We start from the raw sequence: 26,879 nt of genomic DNA, 5'->3' as shown, positions 1-26,879 counted from the left end.
TGAGTGCTGGTTTCCACTGTTAGCTCTCTTAGCCATTTTGCTGGGTGGAACTAGATTAATCCTGCAACATTTTCTAATTGCTTCTACCTCTTTTTCTTTTCTTGCTTTCTACTTGGAGCTACCATGAGATTAAAAAAAAAGTCTGAAGGAAGCCTAAACTTGAAAATAGAATTTGTTAGGAAGTTTTGCAAATGCTCTGAGACCCTCATCCATTCACCTCTTCTCATTTCGGGCCAATGCCTCAGTGCTTCCTTTACTGGGAGGAAAAAAAGCCTGCACTTGTGTTTTCGTGCTCTCCCTTCAAAATTCCATCTCCATATGAATACCCCTTTTTATGATCTCAGGTGGTGTCTAGCCCTTCTTTCCAGGCTAATTAATCAACCTGAATCCATAAACCGGTACTCTCCTTCTCCTTGGTGACTTTGCTCCATCACATTTCCTCTTCCCCTGGTACCTTCACTTTCTATGCCTGCCTTGGCTCCCGCTTCCCAATTGCCTGCAGGTATGCACACACCTGTGCCTGGGAAGCTTTCCCCAGCTATCCTGTTACTTTACTTCTGCTTTTCTCTACTAAGACTGGCCCAAATGCCACTCAGCATCCACTTCCAGTAATAGCAAATATGAATAACAAAAAATGATGTTACCAAACCAAGGTTTATTTTGCCCGATGTGCAGCAAGCCAAAATGTGGAGTCACTGGCATTTGCAGCAGAGAGAGGGTTTATTCACAAGGCAAGGCAAGCCAGGCAAGGAGATGGGAGAATGAGTCTCAGATCTGTCTCCCCGCAAGCCAGGGAGATGGGGTATTTATGGGATAAAGAACAAAGAATCAGGAGAGTCTGAGGTGTGGGGAGTGTGGAGAAAGGTGACTGGAAAAAGGTATAGTTATCACTGCTCTACACAGGTTTAACTAAGTACAAGCCTCTGCATATTTAAAAAAACAAAAACAAAAACAAAAAAAACTGGAGGCACTTACCATGATCTGAAGGTGGAATTTTCAGTCTTCAGATGTCAAAAGGTCACGGAGGTAAAACATTCACGCATGCCCAGTTGGAGGGTCAGTGGTTCTATTCAGTCTTAACAAGCTCAGCTCAATCAAGAGACAACGAACTCCAAGTTCCTGGAAAACAACGAGGGCAAACATCTTGTTTTTTAGGCTACCTGCCTCTTGGAAAACATGCAGGTCTTTTGTGGAGGCCCTTGATTAGTGAAGGCAGGTGAAATGGATTTGACTAATGATTACCCAGGGTTTCAATGATAAATATCATTTGCTTGCCTGCTCAGTGCCTATACAGTCTTAAGTAATGTATATATGTTGTCCTTTCGCCTCCCCAAAAACTTATCAGTTAGCTACTATAATTCCCATTGTTATTTCCATTTTCAATATGGAAATATGAAGGCATAAAGACTTAAGTAGCTTGAAGAAGATCACACAGCAATGTGGCAGCAGAGATGGGACTGAAGTCCAGGGAGTCTGCTCTCAGGACCCACAGTTTGCATCACTATCTTGTACTTTTTTTTCTCTCTTGTTCTGCAATCAGCCAACCCAGCATTCTGAATCCATATGCAGGAAGAGCATTGACCTCATAAGGGCTGAACCCATTGACATTATCAGCTTCTTGTTCTCATCAGCCTTTCTGCAGTATCTGATATGGTTGATCGTTTGTTCCTATCTTCTTTTTGACCCTCGCCTCTCGTTTGGCTCTCATAGCACTGTATTATTATAGTTCTTGTTCATTCTCTCTGACCTTTCCTTCTCTGTCCTCTTCACTAGCTCCATTTGCTGCTCTTAATAAATATGAGCGTGCCAAGTTTTAGTCATTGAGACTTTACCACTCTCAATAGAAAGTCTTTCATCTCATGTCATCTGCAAATGAATCTTAGTTCTGTAACTCCAGCCCTATCATCCCTCCTGGCCCCAGGCTTGGATTTCCAACTGAACAGTGAACTTTTCCACTAGATTATATTGCCTTCACTTCAAACACTGTGTGTTAATATAAAGGAATCATATTTTATCCAAATTGCTAGAGCACTGTTCTTCTCTGGCCTTCACCTCTGCTTTTGTTCAATGGTGCTATTATTCGTCCAGTCACTGGGGCTTAAAATGTGGATGTCATCTCTGAAGTCTCCCTCCTACCACCACTTAGCATTACCTACTCAAAACTAGGTCTCTTCAGTTCTTACTTTCATGATGCTCACAACTATCTCCCCTATTCCATTCACTTTCCAACACCAGTGCCCTGGAAGATGCTAGGCACTTACTTGCTAATGCTTGGCCTACATTTAAACCAGTTTCTGCCTTCCTTGCCACTCTTGCTGACCCCAATCTATATGGCTGGCTGCCAGAATGTCATCAATCTAAAACACAATTTCCATCATGTTCTTACTCTGCTTATAAATCTAAAGAGGCTTCCTCTAAGAAAAACCCACACTCATTAGCGTGGCACTTAATGCCCTCTCTAATCTGACCGCAGTGTGTCTTTCCAAATATATGGGCTCTGCCTCTATCCGAACATCTTCAGCTCACTCTTGTGTCCACACCTTGGCTCTCCTTTCCTGGGATGATGCCCTCATTCTTCTCCATGGACTACCTACCTTTCAGGATTCAGCTTCAGTTCTCCTTTTCAATCAATATGTTATGACCACATTCCCCTAGAAATGACCTCCTTCCTTTGAATTCTATAGTAATGATCATCTATGCTATCAATTTAGCACTAAGCATTTCCTGCCTATATTTTCATGTGATAGGTATTTCTTCCTCAACTATTTTTTTTTAAATGCATCATGCAGTTGTTAGAGTCTGGGTACTATATTAGGTGTTTTAAACCATATTTTAATCATAAAATTGAGAAGTAGGTATTTTTTCTGTACTTTACAGATAAGGCAATTGGTTTCTAAGAAGTTAAGTATATTGAGAGCAAGTTGCTAACTTGAATTTAAGCAGGGATTTTAATCAGGGAATGTGACACTGGGGTCCATTCTCTTCCTATTGTATCACATCATGTCCTTTCAACTGTCTTGAAGGCAACAATCCAATTTTATGTCTCTCTGTATATTCCATGGTACCCAGCACAGTTCTTGAGTAGGGTGCTCAGAAATGCTGCTGTTTGAAAGACAGTGCCAAAAAATTAAAAATTTCTTAACATTAAAAAGTCATGAATGAGATTAGAAAACAAATTATCAAATGGAAACTTTGTCCTATTGAAAAAGACAGTAATATGGAGTTCGTGCTGTGGTGCAGCAGAAATGAATCCAACTAGTATCTATGAGAATGTGGGTTCAATCCCTGGCCTCGCTCAGTGGGTTAAGGATCTGGCTTTTCCCTGAGCTGTGGTATAGGTTGCAGATGCAGCTTGAATCCAGAGTTGCTGTGGCTGCGGCATAGGCCAGTAGCTGTACCTCCAATTAGACCCCTAGCTTGCGAAATTCCATGTGCTCAGGTTCAGCCCTAAAAAGACAAAAAAAGAAAAAAAGACAGTAATATAAGAGTAAGATGTAAAACTTTTTGAATTTAAAATGTATTAGGTTATTCATTAATTTGTTTGTATAATGTGCACCCCTCCCAAACAAAAAGATTCAAAATTCAAAACGTCCAAAACAGCATTGTTTAGATTGGGTTCCGTGGGGAAACAGACTCTTAGATGGAGATTTGCGTGTAGGAAGTTTATGGGGGAGAGTCCTGGGCATCCACATTGCTGGGGAGTAAAGAAACTAGATTGAGCAGAGGGAAAAGCCGAACAGTGATTCTGTTGAAAACAAAAGCCTCAGCTGAAACACAATCCATGGCCCATGAGTTATCCCGGAGCTGAGATATTGCTTCAGATTTGTCCCACCTTGAGGTGAGGAGGCTAGCTCTTCCTCCTCAAGAAGGAGGCCCTCTTTCATCACCTTCATTAAGGCAGGCTGCCTTCTCCAGCTGAGGGAAAATTCCAGACAGGGACTCAACAGAGAGCTAGACCCTTCCAGCAGCTGGGGAAATGAGTGTCTCTAATCTGAAGAGGGGTCTTGTGGTACCACAGCATCCACTGCAGATACAGAAGGAATGGTTTCCTTCTTATCTATGTCCTTCAGACACCAAATTACCTCCTCCGGAGGTAACCAATGCTCATCACTTCCTTCGTATCTTTCTAGAGATGTTTCATGATATTTAGTAAACATGGAAATATTATTTTCCTCCTTTTTATACAAATAGTAATATATTATACATATAGTTCCCCTCTTGCTCTTTTTTAAACCAGTTTTAAAAATGGAAGTATAGTTAATTTACAATATTGTGTTAGTTTCAGGTATGTGTGTGTGTGTATATATATATATATATATATATATAATACCAGAATATAAATATACTTTCTCAGATTATTTTCCACTACAGCTGATTACAACATATTGACTACAGTTCCCCGTACTACTTATACACAGTAGGTCCTTGTTTTTTTTTTAATCTATATTATATATAGTAGTTTGTATCTATATATACTATAATAGATAATGATAATAATCTAGTATATCATATCATATATAGATACAATATATAATCCCAAACTCCTAATATATATCTCCCTAACTCCCTGCAGCTACGCCCTTTGGTAACCATAAGATTGTTTTCTATGTCTTTGAATATTTCTGTTTATAATTAAGCTCATTTTATTATTTTTTGAGATTTTATATCTAAGTTACATCATATATTTGCCTTTTCCTGATTCACTTCACTTAATACAACAATCTCTAGTTCCATCCATTTTGTTCCAAATCATATTATTTCATTCTTTTTATGGCTGAGTAATATTCCACTGTGTGTGTGTGTGTGTGTGTGTGTGTGTGTACACGCATGTGTATACATCTCACAACTTCTTTATCAGTTCACTTGTTGATGGACATTTAGGTCACTTCCATGACTTGGCTATTGTAAATAGTGCTGTGATAAACATTGGGGTGCATATATTTTTTTGATTCGGAGTTTTCTCTGAATATATACCCAGAGGTGGGATTGCCAGATAATATGCTAGCTCTATTTCTAGTTTTTTAGGGAATCTTCATAATGTTGTCCAGAGTAGCTGCACCAATTTACATTCCCACCAACAATGTAAGAGGGTTCCCTTTTTTCACACCCTCTCCAGCATTTATTTATTTATTTAATTTATATGGCTGCCCCGATGGCATATGGAAGGTCTAGGGGTAGAATCAGAGCTGTAGCTAGGGCCTGTGCCACAGCCATGGCAACACCAGATCTGAGCCACATCTATGACCTGTGCTGCAAGCTTGCACCTAGACGGATCCTTAACCCACTGAGTGAGGCCTAAGATCAAACCCACATTCTCACAGAGACAGTGTTGGATCCTTAACCTGCTGAGCCACAATGGGAATTCCTCTAGCATTTATTATTTGTAGACTTACAAATCATTAATTATTTGTTAAAAAAAATTCTGTTATTTAAAGACTTCTTTGTGGGGGTTGCACCTATGGCTTGTGGAAGTTACCAGGCCAGGGATCAAATCTGAGCTGCACCTGTGACGTAGGCCAGATCCTTAATCCACTGTGTTTGGCCAGGGATTGAACCTTCGCTGCTGCAGAGACAACACCAGATTCTCAGCCCTCTGTGCCACAGCAGGAACTCTCTATTATTTGTAGACATTTTAAGGATGGACATTCTGACTGGTGTGAGGTGATACCTAATTGTAGTTTTGATTTACATTTCTCTAATGATTAGTGATACTGAGCATCTTTTCATATACCTTTTGGCCAACTGTATGTCTTCTTTGGAGAAATGTCTATTTAGGTCTTCTGCTCACTTTTTGATTGGGTTGTTTTCTTGATATTGAGTTGTATGAGCTATTTGTATATTTTGAAAATTAATCCCTTGTCAGTAGCATCATTTATAAATATCTTGTTCTTGCTCTTTTCATTTAAAATACATTGATTTTTCACCCATGTCATTTTTTAAAGGAAATTTCCCCTTTTTAAGAATTTTTAGGGCAGTGTTTTATGTGGGTGTATAATGATTTAACCCCTTACCTATTGGTAAATATTTAAGTTGTTTCCAATCACTTGTTATTACAATCACTGCTGTGACAAATAACCTCATACTTGCCTCATTTCATTCACATGTAAATATATATGTACAATTAAGTTCTAGAAGTGAAATTGGTAGTTCCTAAAATATGTATACCTGTAATTTTGATGCATATGGTCAGATTGCAGAGTTCAGCACTGTATAAAAATTCTTGTTTCCTCATACCCTCATCAACACAATGCTTATCAAATGCTTTAAGCTTTGCTTATCTGATAGGCAAAACAATAGAATATCAGCACAATTTTGATTTATTTACTTAACTTCTTATAACACTTATATGGCTCTTAGTATGTGCAACGCCCTGTTATAAGTACTTTATAAGTATCAACTCATTTGACATTCATAACTACCCTAAAAGTCGGGTTCTACTACTGTTCTCAATTTTTTGCTATGAAAACTGAGGCACACTGAGGTTAAATAACTTGCACATGGTCACACGACTAGTCAGAGGTGGAACCAGGATTAAAACTAGGATTAGAAAGTTTGCTTCCTTCACAGAACTAGAACAAACAATCCAAACATTTATATGGAACAACAAAAGACCCAGAATTGCCAAAGCAATCCTGAGAAACAAAAACCAAGCAGGAGGCATAACTCTCCCAGACTTCAAGAAATACTACAAAGCCACAGTCATCAAAACAGTGTGGTACTGATATCAAAACAGACAGACCAATGGAACAGAATAGAGAACCCAGAAATAAGCCCTGACACCTATGGTCAATTAATCTTTGACAAGGGAGGCAAGAACATAAAATGGGAAAAAGAAAGTCAATTCAGCAAGCATTGCTGGGAAACCTGGACAGCTGTATGCAAAGCAATGAAACTAGAACACACCCTCACACCATGCACAAAAATAAACTCCAAATGGCCAAAAGACTTAAATATACGACAGGACACCATCAAACTCCTAGGAAGAGAACATAGGCAAAACACTCTCTGACATCAACATCGTGAATATTTTCTCAGGTCAGTTTCCCAAAGCAACAGAAATAAGAGCAAAAATAAACCAATGGGACCTAATCAAACTGAAAAGCTTTTGCACAGCAAAGGAAACCCAAAAGAAAACAAAAAGACAACTTTCAGAATGGGAGAAAATAGTTTCAAATGATGCAACGGACAAGGGCTTAATCTCTAGAATATATAAACAACTTATACAACTCAACAGCAAAAAAGCCAATCACCCAATGGAAAAATGGGCAAAAGACCTGAATAGACTGTTCTCCAAGGAAGATATACAGATGGCCAGCAAACGCATGAAAAAATGCTCAACATCGCTGATTATAAGAGAAATGCAAATCAAAACTACCATGAGATACCACCTCACACCAGTCAGAATGGCCATCATTAATAAGTCCACAAATAACAAGTGCTGGAGGGGCTGTGGAGAAAAGGGAACCCTCCTGCACTGTTGGTGGGAATGTAAACTGGTACAGCCACTATGGAGAACAGTTTGGAGATACCTTAGAAATCTATACATAGAACTTCCGTATGACCCCACAATCCCACTCTTGGGCATCTATCCGGACAAAACTCTACTTAAAAGAGACACATGCACCCACATGTTCATTGCAGAACTATTCACAATAGCCAGGACATGGAAACAACCCAAATGTCCAACAACAGATGATTGGATTCAGAAGCGGTGGTATATATACACAATGGAATACTACTCAGCCATAAAAAATAACGACATAATGCCATTTGCAGCAACATGGATGAAACTAGAGACTCTCATACTGAGTGGAATGAGTCAGAAAAAGACAAATACCATATGATATCACTTATAACTGGAATCTAATATCCAGCACAAATGAACATCTCCACAGAAAAGAAAATCATGGACTTGGAAAATAGAGTTGTGGCTGCCCGATAGGAGAGGGAGGGAGTGGGAGGGATCGGGAGCTTGGGCTTATCAGACACAATTTAGAATAGATTTACAAGGAGATCCTGCTGAATAGCATTGAGAACTTTGTCTAGATACTCATACTGCAACAGAACAAAGGGTGGGGAAAAAAAATGTATACATGTAAGGGTAACTTGATCCCCTTGCTGTACAGTGGGAAAAAATAAAAAAATAAAAATAAATAAATTTTAAAAAAGAATGTTTACTTCCTGTGAATGATCATTATACAACTAGAGATGTGATAAATTCATTTGAGTAATAAAAAATAAAAACAAAAACAAAAAACAAAACAACAAAAAAAAAGAAAGTTTGCTTCCAGAGCCCAGGCTCTTATTACAAGTAAGGTTGAGCATCTTTTTCTATACTCAATTTGGATTTTTTCCTGTGAGTTCTTTTATATTTTCATGGCATCTTTTTAACAAGGGATTGGTGAGATTTTTGTTTATCAGGGAAGATGATTCTTCTGCCTGGTTTTCCAAATTTATCTTTTGACTTTAAAAAAACCTTCACTTCCCATATAGACATTTCTGATTTTTATGCAGCCAAATTTATCAGTCCTTTTATTTATTTTTTATTTTTTTATTTTTATTTTTTGGTCTTTTTGCTATTCCTTGGGCCACTCCCGTGGCATATGGAGGTTCCCAGGCTAGGGGTCGAATCGGAGCTGTAGTCTCCGGCCTATGCCAGAGCCACAGCAACGCAGGATCCGAGCCGCGTCTGCAACCTACACCACAGCTCAAGGCAATGCCGGATCGTTAACCCACTGAGCAAGGGCAGGGACCGAACCCGCAACCTCATGGTTGCTAGTTGGATTCATTAACCACTGCGCCACGAGGGGAACTCCTATCAGTCCTTTTAGATTTTGAGTTTTGTTTAATTGGAAAGGTATTCCAATTACGAAATTACATCTTCCAAATATTCCATAGTTTCCTATATTGATTGTTTAGTTTCACTTAAAAAAAAATTGTTTTTGCTTTTCAAAGCTATCCTAGTATAAAGTAAAAGGTATTATTTTATGTCTATTGTTTTTCAGATGGTTTACCAGCTATTCAAATAACATTTAATGAAAACTATCTCTCTCCTCTATTGATTTGAGAGCCACTTTTGTAATATATGAACTCTCTTTACATATTTGCTTCTTTTACTGGACTCCTATTATTTTGATCTGGACACGTGTACCATATTTTTTCATTAGTTTACTTTTTGTAATTACTTGTCTGGTAGCACCAGTCTTCCTTCACGAATCCTTTTGTTGCTGCTTCCCCTAGAAACTTCCATAATACCCTGCCTTCTTCATTTTTACATTTGAACTTTATATAAAAATGGGTTTATTCCCTATTTTGCTCTCCCACAAATTGTTAAAATCATATTAAATTTATTAATTAATTTAGGTAGAATGGATATCATTAGTTATGACGTCGATTCTTCTATCCAAAAATAAGTTCTATTTTTCTACCAGTTCAAAAAAATTTTATTTGCTTTTAAGAAAAATTTCAAGTTTTATTCATAGAGATGTTATAGATTGTTAATTTCACTTCTAATTATTTTCAGCTTTAATTTTGTGTTTAATTTTAATTTTCAGTTGAAGTTATAAATGGGATCTCTTCGTCTATTATATTTTGTACCTACTTCTTGTTTATTATCTAAAGGCTGTTAATTTCTATATGCTAATTTTACAGACATCTTACTGAATCTTATTGTTTGTAGGCATTTTTCAGTTTATTCTCTTGACTATTCCAAGTATAGAAATTACTTAATTTATATTTAGTTTTATCTCTGTCTATTTCTTATATTCTAATTTATTTTTCACCTCTAATTTCATTTGGCATACAGAAAATCTTAAATAATAGTGATGATGAAAGCATTTATTTTAGTACTAAATTTAATGTGGATGATTTTAGCATTTCCCTATTGACAACGATAAATGTATTTTAACTAGTTAAGTAAATATTCATCCATTTCTTGTTGATTAGGATTCTTCAGCATCATAAATGGACTTTTACTTTTTATTTTTTGTCTTTGTAGGGCCACAACCACAGCATGTGGAAGTTCCCAGGCTATGGGTCAAATTGGAACCGCAGTTGCCTGCCTATGCCACAGCCACAGCAACACCAGACCCAAGCTGTGTCTGTGACCTACACTGCAGCTCCTGGCAACATCAGATCCTTCACCCACTGATCAAGGCCAGGGATCGAATCTGCGTCCCCATGGACGCTAGTTGGGTTCGTTACTGCTGAGCCACTGTGGGAACTCCACAAATGTACTTTGAAACTTACCAAAGCCTGGGGGTGTTTATGTGATTTATCCTCTCTTACATCTATTACTAGAGCAAATTACATAAATAGCTTTCCTAATACTGAAAATTCTCACATGACTGGAAACATTTTACTTAGTTGGTATGTCCTTTTCTTTTAAGGTGGCGCTTAGGTCTAATATTTTATTTAGAAGTATTTTGCATTGATAATCATAAGAGAGATTGGCTTATAAAGATTTTCTTTTTGGAAATTTTTGTTGAATGTACGTATTAATTCTTGCTTCATGAAAGAAAACATTCAAACTCCTCTTATTTTTTTCTATACTATAGAATTATTTGTTCTTTCAAGATTTATAGGAAATCCACCACAAAACCATTTGATCTTTGTGGTTTTTTGGGAGCGAGGTAGGGACAGCTCTTTGAAAAAGTTCTCTATTTCTTCTACTGATATGTTTATGTATTTCATTTGTATTGAATCTGTTCTGATATAAAAAATATATTTACTTAGAAAATTATTTTATCAGGATTTTAAAATTTAGTTCATTGAAATTAAATAAAATTATGTTTATTTCTATAAATATAATGACTTCTCCCTTATTATTTCTTAGTATATTTATGCTTCCTATTTTTCTTACATTTGTTAGGGGCTTACCTATTTTACATTTCCCAAACTGGATTTTGTATTTATTTATTAGTCTATTATTTGTCTATTTCTTGATTTATTACTTTGTGTTTATTGACTGTTTTGTTCTGCTTTCCTTTTCTTTATTTCATTTTGGTGCTCTTCTTCCAAATTCTTATGTTGGATTTTTAGTGGACTTGTTTTCATTTTATTTTTATTAATAGCTACTGAAGTTTTTGCACTTTCTTCTGAGTGCTGCTGTACCCAATCACATAGGTTCTGATATGGAGCATTTTTATTATTTTTTCCCCAGCTATTCTAAAATTTGTTTTGGAGTTCCTCTTTCCTCAATAGTTGGTTAAGAGAACATGTTTGAATCTCCGTGTAGTTTTTTGGTTTTAATACAGTATGGTCAATGATTATACTATTTCTAAAATCTTTGGAACATAAAGAGGTTTTCTTTGTGTGTGTAACTTAGTTAAGTCTTTATGACCATTAAATAGATTCTTTTTTTTTTTTTTTTTTTTTTTTTTTTGCTATTTCTTGGGCGGCTCCCACGGCATATGGAGGTTCCCAGGCTGGGGGTCTAATCGGAGCTGTAGCCACCGGCCTATGCCAGAGCCACAGCAATGCGGGATCCGAGCCACGTCTGCAACCTACACCACAGCTCAAGGCAACGCTGGATCGTTAACCTACTGAGCAAGGGCAGGGACTGAACCCGCAACCTCATGGCTCCTAGTCAGATTCATTAACCACTGTGCCACGACGGGAACTCCTAAATAGATTCTTGAAAAGTAGAAATGTTCTGTTTCCTGAATACAGCATTTGATATCCATTTTTTTACTGTTTTATCTACTTCCTGAGTCCTTGCCTGAGAAATACATTAAAGTTTTCTCTTATATATATATATTTCTCCCATTATCTTCTTTAATTAGTAAAGTTTGTGATTTACATAAATTGCTACCAAGTTATTTGCTTCATAGATATGTCATACTTATTACACCTTTATTACATGCCTTTAATATCATGTCTGGTTTGTGTCCTGTTTATTGCTTTTGGTTCTGAATGATACCATTTCTGATATTGAGGTTTTAACCTTGCTTTCTTTTTGTTTGCTCTACCCTGGTGCTCTAACTCTACTTTCATTTTCAATCTAACGGCATGATTTTTTTTTTAAAGAAGTATCTCTTGAATTTTCAGCATAGAGCTTGGTTTAGCAGTTCCAATTTGAATGATTAATCCACTAAAAAAAGAATCAGAAGTATTTACAAAGATTCATGTGCAAGGATAATTATTAAAAGAAGAGGTTGAGTAAATTATTTTACATTCAAAATATGTAATAATGTAAATATTAAAATAAGACTGAATAAAAATACTTGATGACTTAAAATATAGACATTTCATATGCTTTATAAAATATTTTCTGATAAAGTCAGTTACCAAATAGATTGCGTAGTTTGATCCCAACATAAATATCCATTCTGATATCATTAATCAAACCTATATATTTACATAAGATGGCTATACAGAAACTGGACAATGTGTATAAAATGTTAAGCTGTTATATCTAAATAGTAGTACTATAGTATTTTATAGTATCTATAATTTTCTTCTTTGTACTTTTCTATATTTTCTGAAGTTTTAATATTTTTATTTTTATAGTATCTAAATCTGTGATTTTTTTCTAAAAAGAAATATGACAAAAAATGTCACTAATAATTTGACATGAAAATCCTGGCATCAATTAATGATAGGTCTCCTTATTACCTGCCTTACTCCCCCAGCATTCTGAGAGGAGTCATTGAAATTATGTGGTTCTCTCCCTCTCTCACTCTCTCTCTTCAGGCTGATGGAGTGAAATGGGGAGGGCCGCTTACTTCTCTCCTAGGGTCCCTGTTGGCCTTCAGGTCCAGTGCATGTAGCTTTATTCTACCTCCAGGGTTCTGTAGCTGCTTAGAATTCCTCACAGAAAAGCTCCCAGAGGGACAGGATGTTCTTTTCCTATTATTCACTCACTGCTCTTTGTTTACTTCAGAGAAAAGAACATTCCTTTGATAAAAACCTGTCAATTTTGCTTTTCAGCTCCTTCAATGGGTAATTTAACTGTCTCATTAGTGTTTTTAACGTGTGGATTTTACTAGAATCCCTTTGAGTTTTTGTTGCCCTTTTACCAGTTGATGTGGAGACACAAGCTGTCATTATAGAGCCTCTTAAGAAATTAAAACCATTTCTCTGAAACAGTCTCCATAACAAACTCCCAGGATTTGTGTTTTACATCTTAGGCAGGACTCTGATTAAATCCTTCATTTGTCAGCTTCCGAGGCTGAAATGAAATTTCTTAGAGCTTTGGTGATATCTTCGGTGTGGGATGGATGTCAGGAAAGCACTTAAAATGTGCGGCTTTTGTTCTTTGGTTGATTTTTGCTTCTTTTGTTGTTGTTGTTGTTGTTCTTTTTAAAGATGCAGCTATTTCCACAAAGGTTTGGGCAATTACATAACCACTAAAGAAGAATTGTCTAAAAACAAAACTAGACAAAACAAAATGCAATCTCTCAAACCATTAATTTCAACTTCTCACAGTATAATCTGGGACCGAGGTGATATTCAGAGTAAAACCCTGTAATTTTGTTGTAAGTGTATTATACATCTTCCTCTTGTTAAATTTCTGTATCCAATTCTTCAAGTAAGTACTTATTGATTAGGTTTTTATATCAAATCTGAGATAAAACTGACCAAGCTGTCAAAACCAAATACTTCTTTGTATTTGGTCAACCCTAGAAAAAAAAAAAATGTCAAGTAGGCACAGAGGATTACCATCTCTCCTCCTGTTTCGGTCCTTCCTTGGGGTCTCCAGCGATAAACTCCAAATGTCTGTTTTGCCCTGGAGGACCCCCTAAAGCAAACACTGCCCGCAGGTTGCATTTGCCTGGCAGATATACATTGTGAGGCCTATATACAGCTACCAGTTGGTAAATGTCACATCAAAATTCAACTATCAGAATCTCTTAGAAAACTAAAAAAAAATGGCCTACAGAACTTAGTATCTTGCAGGATAATGGCTCACTTTTTGATTTTTTAAAAATTTTTATATATTTATTTTGGGCAAATAAAATTTATATATTTAATATACAATGCGATGCTCTTGTACATGAACACACTGTAAAATTATTGCCACAATGAAACTAATTAACATATCCATCATCTCCCATAGTTACCTCTTCTATGTGTGTGTGATGGGAGCACTTGCGATCTACTCTCTTAGCAAATTGCAAGTATTCAAGTACTATTAATTATAGACACCGAATTATTGTACATTAGGTCTCCAGAATTTATTCATCTTATTACAGAAAGTTTGAACCCTTTGAGATCATGCAATATTTGTCTTCTGCGTCTGGTTTATTTCATTTAGAACTTGTCCCCCAGGTTCATTCATGTTGTTGCAAATGGCAAATTTCCTTCCTTTTTAAGGTTGAATAATGTTTCATTGTGTATTTTCTGTATCTATTCATCTGTTGAGGGACATATAGGTTGTTTCTACATCTTGGTTACAGAGAATAATGCTGCAGTGTACCTGGGAGTCCCGCTATCTCTTCAAGATAGTAATTTCTTTTCTTTCAGAGCTATACCCAAAAGTGGGATTGCTGGATCATATGGTAATTCAGTTTTTAATTTTTTGTGGAAGCTTGACAATATTATCTGTAATGGCTGTACCAATTTATGTTCCCACCAATAGTGCACAAACCTTCCCCTTTCTCCATATTCTAACCAACACATGTTATCTTTTGACTTTTTGATAATAACAATCCTTATTCTAACCAACACATGTTATCTTTTGACTTTTTGATAATAACAATCCTAACAAGTGTGAGGTGATACCTCATTGTAGTTGTGATTTGCATTTCGCTGACAGTTACTGATATTGACCATTTGTAAGTCTTCTTTGGAAAGATGTCTTTTCAAGTTCATTGCCTGTTTTTTAAAAATCTGATTATTTGTTTTTGTGCTGTTGAGCCATATAAGTTACTTTTATATTTTGGATATTAACCTACAAGTATGAATTTGGAATTATTTTTTCCCATTCTGTAGGTTTTCTTTTCCTTTGGTTGATTGTTTCCTTTGCTGTGTAGAAACTTTTCACTTTGATGTAGTCCCCTTGTTTATTTTTGCTTTCATGGCTTGTGCTTTTGATGTCAATTAAAAAAAAAAAATCATTACCAAGACCAATGTGTAGGAGTTTTTCCCTATGTTCTCCTCTGGGTGTGTTGTTTTGGGTATTATTTTAAGCCTTTAATCCATTTTGAGTTAATTTTTATGTATTTTGGTGTAAAAGAGGGGTCCAATTTCATTCTTTTGCATGTGGCCATCAATTTTTCCAAATATTCATTGAAAGCACTAAAATTTCTCCATTGTATATTCTCAGCACTTTTGTTGAAAATTAGTTGACAATAAATATTTAGGCTTATTTCTAGGCTCTCTCTTCTGTTCCTTTGATCTTTGCATCTGTTTTTATGCCAGTACTATACTGTTTTGATTACTACAGCTTTGTAATATAGATTAAAATCAGGAAGCATAATGCTTCCAGCTTTGTTCTTCTTTCTCAAAATTGCTTTAGCTATTTGGAGTATTTTGTGGTTCTATACAAAATTTAAGATGGCTTGTTCTGTTTCTGTGAAAAAGGTCATTGGAATTTTGATGGGGATTGCAATGAATATACAGATCACTTTGGGTACAATTAACAATATTATTTCTTCCAATTCTGAACACTGACTATTTCCATTTATTTTTGTCGTCTTTGATTTCCTTCATCAGTGTTTTATAAAGTTTTCAATGTCCAGATCTTTCACCTCCTTAATTTAATTTTTCTAAGTATCTTATTCTTTTTATGCTCCTGTGAATGGGATTGTTTTTCTTTTTTCTATTTTTATGGCTGCACCCATAGCATATTGAAGTTCCTGGACCAGTGATTGAATCTGAGCCACAGCTGTGACCTACGCTGCCGCTGTGGCAATGCCAGATCTTTAACCCACTGTACTGAGCCAGGGATCGAACTAGTACCTCCACAGTGACTTGAGCTACGTAGTCAGATTTTTTTTTTTTTTTTTGTCTTTTTGCTATTTCTTGGGCTGCTCCCGCAGCATATGGAGGTTCCCAGGCTAGGGGTCGAATCGGAGCTGTAGCCACCGGCCTACACCAGAGCCACAGCAATGCGGGATCCGAGCCGCGTCTGCAACCTACACCACAGCTCACGGCAAAGCCGGATCCCTAACCCACCGAGCAAGGGCAAGGACCGAACCCGCAACCTCATGGTTCCTAGTCGGATTCGTTAACCACTGCGCCACGACGGGAACTCCAGATTTTTTTTTTTTTATTTTATTTATTTATTTATTTAGTCTTTTATAGGGCCACACCTGTGGCATATGGAGGTTCCCAGGCTAAGGGTCCAATTTGAGCTGTAGCTGCTGACCTACGCCAGAGTTACAGCAATGCCATATCCGAGCTGTGTCTGTGACCTACACCACAGCTCACAGCCATGCTGGATCCTTAACCCACTGAGCAAGGCCAGAGATTGAACTCGCAACCTCATGGTGCCTAGTTGGATTCATGTTAACCACTGAGCCATGACAGGAACTCCTGTAGTCAGATTCTTAACCCCCTGTGCCACAGTGGGAAATCCAATGAGGTTCTTCTTATGTATTTTTGTATAGTTCATTGTTAGGGTATAGAAATAAAGCAAACTTTTTGTATGTTGCTCTTGTATCCTGCAACTTTACTGAATTCATTTATCAGTTTTAATAGTTTTTTTGCTGGAGTATTTAGAGTATTCTATATACAAGATCACGTCCTCTGCAAAATGAGACAATTTTACTTCTTTTCTAATTGGATGCCTTTTATTTCTTTATCTTTCCTAATTGCTCTGGCTAGGACTTCCAGTACTATGTTGATAGGAGTGATGTGGGTTGGCACCCTTGTCCTGTTCCTGAGGAAAAGCTTTCAGCATTTTACCATTTAGTGTGATGTTGGTTGTTGGCTTGTCATATATGGCCTTTATTTATGCTGAATCATATTCATTTTTACCCACTTTTTGAGAGGTTTTATCATGAAAGGATGTTTTATTTTGTCAAATGCTTTTTCTGTATATATGGAGATGATCATATGATTTTTACCTTTTATTCTATTAATATGATGTGCATATTTACTAGTTTGTATATTTTGAACTATCCTTGCATCACAAGAATAAATTCCACTTGATCATGGCATATTATCCTTTTAATGTGATGTTAAATTTTGTTTGCTAGTAATCTGGTGGGGATTTTTCCATCTATGTTCATCAGGCATATTGGCTTGTCATTTTTTTTTCCTTGTAGTCCTTGCCTGGCTCTGGTATGAGGGTAATATTGGATTTGTAAGATGAGGGTGTAAGTGTTGCCTCCTCTTCAGTAATTTTTGAAGAATTTGAGAAAGATTGGGATTAATTTTTCTTTAAATTTTTGGTAGAATCCACCATGTGAAGCCCCCTGGTCCTGGACTTTTCTTTGTTGAGAGATTTCTGATTACTAATTTAATCTTGTCATTGGTTTTACTCTTCAAATTTTATATTTCTTCATGTTTCAGTCCTGATATGTTGTGTGTTTCTAGGAATCTATTTCTTCTAGGTTATCCAATATGTTGGTATGTAATTGTTCATAGTAATGCCTTATGATTCTTAGTATTTCTGTGGTATCAGTTATGTCTCCTGTTTTATTTTTTATTTGATTTGATTCTTTTCTCCTATCTTAATAGTTTACCTAAAGGCTTATCCATTTTTTTAACATGTAAATGTCCCTCTCTCTTTTAAAATGAATTTTATTTGAGTATAAGTGACTTACAATGTTGTGTTAGTTTCAGGTATACAGCAAAGCAAATCAGCCATATATACACATATATATCCATTTTTTTGGGGGGATTCTTTCTCTGCATAGGCCATCACAGAGAATTGAATATATTTCTCCATGCTATACAATAGGCCCTTGTTACTGATCAATTTTGTATATAGTAGTGTTATACATGCCAATCCCAATTACCCTATCCATCCCTCCCCCCAGTGTTTACCCATTGGTAACCATAAGTTTTGTTTCAAAATATTTGAGTCTATTTCTGTTTTGTGAATATATAATTGAATACTCAGCCATAAAAAAGAATAAAATAATTGCAGCAACACAGGTGGACCTAGAGATTATCACACTAAGTGAAGGAAGTCAAAGATAAATACCATATGAGATCACTAATATGTGGACGCTAATAAAAATGATACAAGAAGTTCGTCAATTTTGTTTATCTCTTCAAAAAATCAGCTCTTCATTTTATTAATTTTTTTCTATTGTCTTGCTAGCCTCCATTTCATTTATTTCTGCTCTGATTTTGATACTTCCTTCCTTCTACTAACTTTGGGTTTAGACTATTCTTTTTCTAGTTCCTTAGGTGTAAAGCTAGCTTGTTTATTTGAGATCTTTCTTTTTCTTAATGTAAGCATTTATTTTAAACTTTCCTCTTGGAGCTGCTTTTGTTGCATCTTATAAGTTTTGATATATTGTGTTTCCATTTTTGTCTTAATGTTTAAAAATTTCCTTTTTTTATTACTCAAATGAATTTATCACATCTGTAGTTGTATAATGATCATAACAATCCAATTTCACAGGATTTCCATCCCATAACCCAAGCATGTCCCCTCACCCCCCCAAACTGTCTCCTCCAGAAACCATAAGTTTTTCAATGTCTGTGAGTCAGCATCTGTTCTGCAAAGAAGTTCAGTCTGTCCTTTTTTCGATTCCACATGTCAGTGAAAGCATTTGATGTTGGTGTCTCATTGTATGGCTGACTTCACGAAGCATGATAATTTCTAGGTCCATCCATGTTGCTAAAAATGCTGATATTTCATTCATTTTAATGGCTAAGTAGTATTCCATTGTGTATATGTACAACATCTTCTTGATCCACTCCTCTGTTGAGGGGCATTTAGGTTGTTTCCATGTCTTGGCTATTGTAAATAGTGCTGCAATGAACATCGGAGTACACGTGTCTACTACCTAAGGCAATATACAGATTCAGTGCAGTCCCTATCAAATTACCAAGGACATTTTTCACAGAACTCAAACAAAATATTTTAAAGTTTGTTTGGAAGCACAAAAGACCCAGAATAGCCAATGACATACTGAAAAAGAAAAATGGAGCTGGAGGAATCAGGCTCCTGGACTTCAGACTATACTACAAAGCAACAATCATAAAAACTTCCCTTTCGACACCTTGACTCATAGCTTGTTCAGAAGCACGTTGTGAATTTTCACGTTTGTGAATTTTCCATATTTTCTCCTATTTTTGATTTCTAGCTTCATACAATTGTATTGGGGAAAGATACATAATATGATTTCAATCAATCTTCTTAAATTTATTGATTTGTTTTGTGGTCTAACATATTATCTGCCCTGGGGAATGTTTCATCTGCACTTGAGAAGAATGCATATTCTATTGCTGGCCTGCAAGTTGAGTGTGAGAAATCATCTGGGAGACTCATGGAGGGTTCTCTTATATGTTATGAGCTTCTTTTCTCTTTTTCTTTCTTTTTTTTCTGTCTTTTTAGGACCACACCTGTGGCATATGGAGGTTCCCAGGCTAGTGGTTGAATCGGAGCTTTAGCTGCTGGGCTGTGCCACAGCCACAGCAATACCAAATCTGAGCCATGTCTGTGATCTACGCCACAGCTCATAGCAATGCCGGATCCTTAACCCACTGAGCAAGGCCAGGATCAAACCTGCATCCTCATGGATACTAGTCAGATTTGTTTCCACTGAGCCACAATGGGAACTTCTTGATGAGCTTCTTTTCTCTTTCTGCTTTCAAGATTCTGTCTTTGATTTTTGACAGTTTTATAATAATGTGCCTCAGTGAAGTCTTCTTTAGTTAAACCTGATTAGAGATATTTAAGCTTCATATAACCATATGCGGATATCATTCCCCAGATTTGGGGAGTTTTCAGACATTATTTCTTTAAATAAACTTTTCAGCCCTTTCTCTCTCTACATCATTCTGGACTTTCATAATGTGAATATTGCTTTGCTTGATTATGTTCCATAAGTCCTATGGGCCTGCTTCATTCCTTTTCATTCTTTTTTTCTTTTTACTCCTGTGACTGAATAATCTCAAAATACCTGTTTTCAAGCTCACTATTCTTTCTTCTCCTTGAATGAGTCTCCTATTGAAGCTCATTATTGTATTTTTTAGTTCAGTCATTGTATTCTTCAGGTCCAAAATTTGTTTTGTTATTTTTTTATGTTTTATCTTTGTTGAAATTCTAATTTGTTCTATATTGTTTTCTTAATTTTGTTAAAATTTTACCTGTTCTTTTGTAGCTCTCTGAGCTCTTTTGGGACAATTATTTTGAAATATTTGTTAGGCAATTTGTGGAGCTCCATTTTTTTGTGGTCAGTTGCTGAAAATTTATTGTTTTCCTATGGTGGTGTCATTTTCCCAATTCTTCGTGATCTCTGTAGCCTTGTATAGGTGTTTGCTCATTTGAAGAAGAGTCATCTCTTCTAAACATTACAAACTTACTTTGGTAAGGAAAAACCTTCCTTGGTGGGTGGGGCCATGCCGGAATGTGTTGTGGCCCCAGGTCTGGTTGTGAAGGGTGCTGAATGTGGGGGTGAGTGGTGGCTCTGGGTCCAGGAAGGTATAGTGTCTTGGAATGGAGAGCTGAGGTCCACAATATCAATAACTGCTTGATCATTGTCAGTGAGAGTTGCAGGGTGTGCACCATGGCTGCAAGGTTTGCTGGGGTCCTAAGCAGCACCTCCAGGTTCTGTACTGCAGGATTGGGCAGGCCGTAGTGACGGCTGGAGCTGGTGGTATGCATACATTCAGCTTCAGACACTGGATGTAGGTGCCACTGTGGTGGCAGGATTGGCAGCAGGCACACACATAGTGGCAAGGGCTGTGGCCAGCAGCAGGGACAGAGGTCAACTACAGACTCAAGGGGGGCCTGGGCTGTCTATGTGCACTTGGAGGGCTACAATGGCTGGCCCCAGGTGCATACATGGCAGTGGAGGCAAATGACAGGACTTGGGGCTGGTGGCATGCAGGTGCATGGCTTCAGGAGTTAGACATGGGCACATGTGGAAGTGCAGGCCAGTGACAAGACTGACTGACTCTGAGCACTGAAGCACATGTGTGCTCCTGGGCTGGCATTGTGCACACACACAGCTGAGGCTAGCTGCAGGTGGGGTGATTATGCTGGATCCCAGGCTTAGGCCCTGGTGAAGGGTAGGAGGAATTCTAGCAGGTGAAGTCTGTGAATGCCAAAACCTATGGGGCCTTCAGCAGTGAAAACTTTATGGTGTTTGCATCAGCCATGCTGGCTTGCCAGTTTCTTCAGTGGCAAAAGCTGTTGGGATCCTCTGCAGAGCAGTCTCCTGGGGTCTTTTGTCAAGATTCTAAGTGATGAAAGCTGTGGGGGTCACAGCATCCACAAAGGCTGTTGAGCTTCTCAGCAGTGAAGGCTGATCAGGCCCCCTGCAGAGCAGGCCACTGGTCATTTCCACTAAATGGCTGATTCTGATAGCCCTGCCCTTCTTTTGTTCCTAGCCATCTCTAGATGCCTCAGCTATTCCAGTCTCTGGGTGGGGTGAAACTGAAGTGGGTCCTTAGTAAAGTACACCCCAAACCCCCTGTTTTTCTTTTCCCAGGGAAAGGAATTCCCTTTTGGTGCTAAACTGTGCCAGCCTTGGGGATAGGATGACATAGGCAAAATGAAACTGTTCTTCCCATTTATTTTGTGCAGTTATTCACGTTTTTGCTCCACTGTGGAACCTGGGCTCTCCCAGAACTATTTGCATTCATGGATAGCTGATTGCTGTTCTTTGTGGGGGGACTGGGGTGGGGTCTCCTATTCTGCCATCTAGCTGATGTCATTTGTAGGTCACTTCTTAGGCTGACATGTGTTCTTGTTCTCTATTTTGATACAGTTCCCACCACCTGTTGTTTTACATCTGTTCTTTATATGTCACCCATTTATGCCACTTTCATTACTCCTATAGGCATTTGAGTCTGTGTCCTCTCTCTATATAATCACAGCTGTGATGGTGCTATGAAGAGTATTCCCTATGGTTTCCTTGAAGAATGATATCAAGCTAATCTATAGAACTAGTCCTTGGTCAGATTAGGGAGGAAAGGAAGCTTCTTAGGTCATAAGAAGAAGGTACATGAAGCTAGGCAAAGCAGCTTTCTGGATCTAAAATATTAATCTCTGATGGGGATTTGAGAGACTGTGGGAAATATTTCAGATTGGGATACAGCCCAGTCATCATTCCAAGGAGCCAGGTGTCTATTCTGATGACTTCTGAGGCTGATTGTTTCTAATATTGCAGGGAACAGAGCCAGGAAAGAAGGAGACTTCAGTCCTGGCAACCTGATCCATCAGTCCTAATGAAGTGAGTTGCACAAGGGAGGAGTGGCAAAAATTATTTTGAGATCCTCCTATTCTGGGGGAAATCCCAGTGGCATGTTGGCAACTCATCCTGATTTCTCTCAACTCCAGATTCTGGGCCTCAGAGCATTACCAGGAATAAAAGATAATGAATTGCAAGATCAGATCATTAAAATTTCAGGCTCAACTCACCTGTGCCTCTGCCCTGGCTCATCACATAAGCCACAATGTTCCTCTTAAGAGCTCCAGCCTCACCTCCTTCCTCTCACCTGCTGATGCTAACTTCCCATGTTATCTGTGGATTCTCCTTCTGTTCCATGCAAAAGCATTTGTTTTTATTTCTTTTTTGGCTCATAGCTTTTTATTCTTATTCTCAAATGTCTAAATGTAAAAGTTTTTTTGTTTGCTTTCTTTCCTTTTCTCTTTTGCCACCATCTATAAACAAGAATACTTCCTACTGTAAACATATTTTTCTATATTTCTCCTCAAATTTTTTCATCTATTGTTTCTACTAATACACATAAAATTCATTTGCAAATAAGAATATATAATTCAGATCTCCAAGTCTTTGTGTGTATGTGTGTGTGTGTGTGTGTGTCTTTTTAGGGCTGCACCCACGGCATACAGAGGTTCCCAGCCTAGAGGTCAAATCAGAGCTGTAACTGCTGGCCTACACCACAGCCACACCAACACCAGATCTGAGCTGTGTTTGCAACCTACAACAAGCACTCACAGCAATGCCAGATCCCTAACCCACTGGGTGGGGTCAGGGATTGAATGTGTGTCCTCAGGGATACCAGTCAGATTTGTTTATGCTGAGCCATGACAGGAACTCCCAGATCTTCAAGTCTTCATTTTCAGTCTTCAAGAAAATGGGATGGTCAACCACCATGGGATTCTTTGGTTTGTTTTTGCCTTTTTCATTATTTCTCAGAGATCATCTTATTTGCATTTTCTAATATAGAAGTTGTGTGGAATGTTTTTTAAGGTTGCCGTTAGTTCTGAAATATGATTATAGGGAACTTGCTCTTCTTCATTAATTTTGAGTGAATCCTCACTTTTTAAGAAATTAATATTGATTGTTTCATGGCATCATCAAGAAAAAAAAAGAGACCTGACTTTCACTTTATATTTTATAATCTCTTCTACCTTGCAAATTAATTGTATCAAAGCTACTAGCCAATTTCTTTTTATGTGATTTTATTCTAGACTTTTAAAGTGAATACCTAAAAATGTATCCCTTCTTGAAAATGTATCTTACACACTGATTTTAAATATTTAATGTTGGGGGTTACTTTTATTCCCATCCAGCTTTTCCCAAGGTGGTAGAATCCTCATGCCATTTTTCTTGTATGAGGAAAGTATAGAAGAGCCTTTAAAAACTTCCTTTTCACATTTCTTTTGGAAGCACACACATTTTACAAATATGATCTTGTGCCCTTCCCAATTCATATCAACACATTCTCTTTCCAATATAGATCTCATGGATATTCCAATATTTGACTGATAATCCAAAACTTCACCCAGAAATAATCTTTCTTTTTTCTGGAGAGGTACAAATCCTGGTCCTCTTGTATTCAGTAAAATTTTCTGTCTCTTTTCACATATATGACACTTGCTATTTTCTTTTCTCATGGTCTGATAAACATTGTGAGTTTTGTTACACTGTTTGTATTATTTTTACAATTTAGGTAATTTTTATTTAGTTGGCCATGGTTCCTTTTAACTTCACTGTTTATTTGTTTGTTTGTTTATTTATTTATTTTTGGCTGCCCCACAGCATATGGAGCTCCCAGGCCAGGGATCGAACCTGAATCCCAGCACTCTGAAGACACTGTCAATCCTGTTGTGCCACAGCAGGAGCTCCAATTCATGCTTTATCTTGACTCCTTGAGTTCTAACTCTTTGCCTTATTGTAGGTACTGTGTTATTCCCTTCTCTTGTGTTTGAATTTCCTTTATGGTCTACCCTATTTCCATTTTCTTTGATTTTTTTTTCAGTGGTCTTGCCTTTTCTTTCTCCCACATGAATTTTGAGTGGAAATACTTCATTATTCTCTGCTAATTTATAATACATCCATATAATCTTAAATTCTATTACAAGTAATCTTTATATTGATATGTTTTGATTTATATTTATAAACCTATCATAAATGAAATATTGAAAGGACTCCTCTAAAGAGGAAAGAAGCAAGAGGACATAGGAAGAGGAAATCACAACTGGAAAGTAATCACTAAAATAAGCCAGTATACAAATCAAAAAGAAAAAAAAACCCAAACAACTATTTGTGAAAGCAATGAAAAACACAAGGAAAAGCAGAAGGATAAAGACAAAGATGTAAAAATGGTCATCAAAATCATAAAATGTGGGGATGGAGTGTTAAGAAAATGCAGACTTTTTTAAAAGAATGTGTTTGAGCCTATGTGCCTATTAGTCAAAAGCAAGCAGAAACAGGAAGTAACACACTTGAAAAAGAGAGCAACCACAAATCAAAAAACAAAAGGAAGAGAACATAAGCATAAGATAAAAGGAAATCATTAAAACACAAAAAGAAAAAGAATGCAACAAATAAGAAACATAGCATCAACTAGAATACAAGGTATTAAATGACAACAAATATATATGTATCAATAATTTATTTAAATGTCAATGGACTGAATGTTCCAATCAAAAGATGGGCAGATTGAATTGAAAAACAAGAACCTACAATACACTGCCTACAAGAGACCCACCTTAGGGCAAAAGACACACATAGATTGAAAGTGAGGGGATGGGAAAAGATATTCCATGAAAATGGAAATAAGAAAACAGGAAGTGCAATATTCATATCAGACAAAATAGACTTAAAAAAAAGTCCATAAAGAAATAAAAGAAAGACATAATATAATGCTAAATGGATCAGTAGAAGGAAGGATTTTACACTTGTCAATGTATATGCATATAATATAGAAGTATCCAGATATGTAAAATAAATACTAACAGGCATAAAGGGAGAAAGTGGTGGAAATAGAATAATATCCCAATCACATCAATGGTCAAATCTTCTAGGCATAAAATCAATAAGGCAACAGAAATCCTAAATAATGCAATAGAACAGTTAGACTTAATTGATATTTTCAGAATATTGCATCCAAAAAAACCAGAATATACATTCTTTTCAAGTGTACATGGAACATTCTCTAGGACTGACCACAAACTGGGGCGCAAAACTAACCTCAACAAATTTAAGAGGATAGGAATTATTTCAAAGTATCTTTGACCACAGTGGCATGCAATTAGAAATCAACCACAGGAAAAGAAATGAGAAAAAACTGACTGTATGGAGAAAAAACAACACACTACTAAAAAAACATATGGGTCAATGAGGAAATCAAAAAAGAAACCGAAAATACCTTGAGACAAATGACAATGAAAACACAACCATGCAAAATCTACAGGATACTTCGAAAGGAATCCTTAGAAGGAAGTTCATAGCGATAGAAGCCTTCCTCAAAAAACAACAAAAATCACAAATCAACAATGCAGCCTACCACCAAAAAGAACTAGAAAGAGTATAACAAACAAAACCTAAAGTTAGCAGAAGGAAGGAAATAATAAAGATCAGAGATGAAATATACAAAATAGAGATTCAAAAAATAATAGACAGAGTCCCCATTGTGGCTCAGCAGGTTAAGAACCCAAATAGAATTCATGAGGATGCAGGTTCGATCACTGGCCTCACTCAGCGGATTAAGGATCCAGCATTGCTGCAAGTTGTGGTGGTCTCAGATGTGGCTCAGATCTGCGTTGCTGGGGCTGTGGTGTAGGCCTGCAGTTGGAGGTCTGCTTTGACCCCCTAACTTCCATATTCTGCAGGTGCAGCCATTAAAAAAAAAAAAAAAAAAAGAGAGAGAGAGAGAGAGAGGAAAAAGAAAAATAATCAATAAAACCAAGAGCTTCTTGGTTGAAAGCATGAACAAAAGTGACAAACCTCTGACCAGTTTCACCAAGGAGAAAAGAGAAAACCCAAATAAACAAAATAAGAAATGAAAAAGGATAAATCTCAAATTATATTGCAGATGAAGAAAAAAAAATAAGGAACACTTTGAACAATTATATGGCAACATATTTATCAACCTAGAAGATTGGACAATTTTCTAGAAACATACAGCCCACCAAAACTGAATCAAGAAGAAACAGATAATTTGTACAGACAAATCACTAAAAGTGAAATAGAATCTGTAATGACAAAAACAAAAAGAAAAACAACAAACAAACAAACAGACAAATAAAAAAATACTCCCTACAAGACCAGTGGCTTCACAGGTCAATTCTACCAAATATATAAAGAAGAATGTATGCTGATCTTTCTCAAGCTCTTCTAAAAGATTGAAGAATGTCACAAAGACATTCCATAAAGTCAACATCACCCTAATATAAAAACCAGACGAAAATACCCCCAAAAAGGAAATTATAGGTCAATATCTTTGATGAATACAATTGCAAAAATTCTCAACAAAATTCTAGCAAACCAAATCCAACAACACACAAAAAAGATCATATACCAAGACCTAGTGGGATTCATTCCAAGTTCACA

The 26,879-nt window shown here is 36.9% G+C and overlaps 1 long non-coding RNA gene across 5 annotated transcripts in view; it reads right to left on the bottom strand.

Annotated features, from left to right (window-relative positions):
- The window catches only part of LOC102157921 (uncharacterized), a 103,340-nt gene that overhangs the window by 50,387 nt on the left and 26,074 nt on the right, over positions 1–26,879 (bottom strand). Inside the window, exons 1-2 of one of the 5 annotated variants that reach the window (XR_014829500.1) lie at positions 12,616–12,795; positions 976–1,119 (exon numbers count right to left, since the gene is read on the bottom strand). This is a non-coding gene — a long non-coding RNA (uncharacterized LOC102157921). Of the gene's footprint in view, positions 1–975; positions 1,125–12,615; positions 12,796–26,879 lie in introns of those variants that run through there. The other 4 variants (XR_014829502.1, XR_014829497.1, XR_014829503.1 and 1 more) reach the window with 4 other exon arrangements.

The sequence above is a fragment of the Sus scrofa genome, chromosome 15 (assembly GCF_054392235.1).
Source record: "Sus scrofa isolate SSC_HxYL_T2T_F1_AM1 chromosome 15, Sscrofa_HxYL_maternal_Yorkshire_Landrace_v2.0, whole genome shotgun sequence".
Lineage (NCBI taxonomy): Eukaryota > Metazoa > Chordata > Mammalia > Artiodactyla > Suidae > Sus > Sus scrofa.
This window is presented reverse-complemented; position numbering and strand designations above follow the sequence as displayed.